Source organism: Chrysochloris asiatica, unplaced genomic scaffold (assembly GCF_000296735.1).
Source record: "Chrysochloris asiatica unplaced genomic scaffold, ChrAsi1.0 scaffold00417, whole genome shotgun sequence".
Taxonomy (NCBI): domain Eukaryota; kingdom Metazoa; phylum Chordata; class Mammalia; order Afrosoricida; family Chrysochloridae; genus Chrysochloris; species Chrysochloris asiatica.
Genome location: NW_006408935.1, coordinates 711,367 through 713,112, shown reverse-complemented (window position 1 = coordinate 713,112; position 1,746 = coordinate 711,367).

Here is a 1,746-nt window from a genome sequence, read left to right as displayed (position 1 = left end):
GGTGCATTTGAACCACCAACCTTGCAGTTCAAACCAACCTTAGGATCCAATGCTTTACCCACTAGTATCCCCATATTGTTGTTGTTGTTAAGTGCTGTCGAGTCAGTTCTGACCCGGGGCAGGTGTCCCCCTTCCCCCCCTGCGCCCCGCGGGGTCTCCAGCCCCGAGGTGCACGGGCGAAGGGCGCATCCTCAGGACCCTGGACCCCCGAGGGGCACGCCGGCTCAGCGCAGCCCCCACCGTGCAACCGTGGGGGGGTGTCTGGGCTGAACCCCCTGTTCAGCGCTGCCAAAGTGCCCCGAAGTTGCGGTCCCGCCCGTTTCCCGAGGGTAGTGCCTATATGGTGGACACCAGCAGGTGCTTCCTCTCGGCCTGGGCAGGGACCCCCGTCACGGCTGCCAGCCCATGGACAGGCCCCCTGGGAGTCCCCAGGCCCCGAGGGCAGCGCCTGCAGCCAGGCCCGGAGTCCCGGCCCCGCCCCGGTTGCCTGGGCCCGGCCTCCCCACTCTCTCCCTGGGGAGGGCGCCTCATTCCTGCCCTTCACTTTCTGCCGTTACCTTGAAGGTATTTATAGGAGGAGAGGACAGCCCCCCTCCCATCTTCTCCGGGGCCCTCATTTCTGGACCATGAGCCCCACCGTTAGTCCCATGGACTAGAGCATTCTTGGGGGGTGGGATGGAGGACCCCAGACTGGGTGTGCATGAGGGGTTGATGTTGGAAAGAAGTGAAGTGTTTTACGCTAGGATCATTTGAGGTTGCATGAGGAGGTGAAGGGGTTAATGCAAGAGGACCCTCAGGTCTGTGGGGGGAAGGTTGGAGTGTAGGAAAAGTGCAGACTTAATTGGTGTGGGAAACTGAGGCGGGTGTTGTGTGAAAAAAGTGCACGGGCAGTTAGGGGGGACCTGGAGATAGTGTACAGAGCTGGTGTGTGGACGGGGTTGGGCTGGGTGCTGGAGAGGCATGGGACTTGCAGGGGAGCAAGAACATAATGGGGAAAGTGCTTCTGTGTGTGAAGGAGGGAGGCAGGGCAGGGTTAATGCTGGGTGTGAGGGTGTGCAGCTAGAGTCCATGGGACCAGTGTGGGATCTATGTGCAGAGAGGAGTTATTGATGGGGATACCAAGGTATTCAAATGTTGGTAAAATTCTAGGTATGTGTGTGAGCATGGGGACTTTGTTGTTGTTGTTGTTAAGTGTCATCCAATCGGTTCCGATCCATAAGCGACCCTGTATAGAGTTTCCAAGGAGCAGCTGGTAAGCTGCTGGTAACCACCGATCTTGCAGTTCAAACAGCTTTGCAGTCTGGCGCATTAACCCACAGTGCCACACCAGGACTCCCAGCATGGGGACTAGGAGCCATTTGATTAACTCACCTGGACTGGGTAGGGGTTCCTGAGTGGCACAAGTTGCTAACCTACAGATTGGTGGTTCCATCCCAACCAGCAGCTCCGTGGATGAAAGGCTTGGCCACTGGCTTGTATGAAGAAATGCTATGGAGCTCCTATGAACTCTGTAACACATGAGGCTGTCATGAGTTAGAATCAACTTGATAACAATGTTGTTTTTTGGTGGGTGGGTGTGGTGGGAGTTAAACAGAGGCGCTGGCTGAAATCTGGGACTTTGAGGGAGGGGACTCTGAAGCAGGACCTCTTTGCCACCACCCTTAAGCACTTCTTTCTTTGTCCTCAGGCCCACAATGCCCCACTGAGTCAGCTTGGAAGCTGACGGGAGCCTTGCAGAAAGCACCC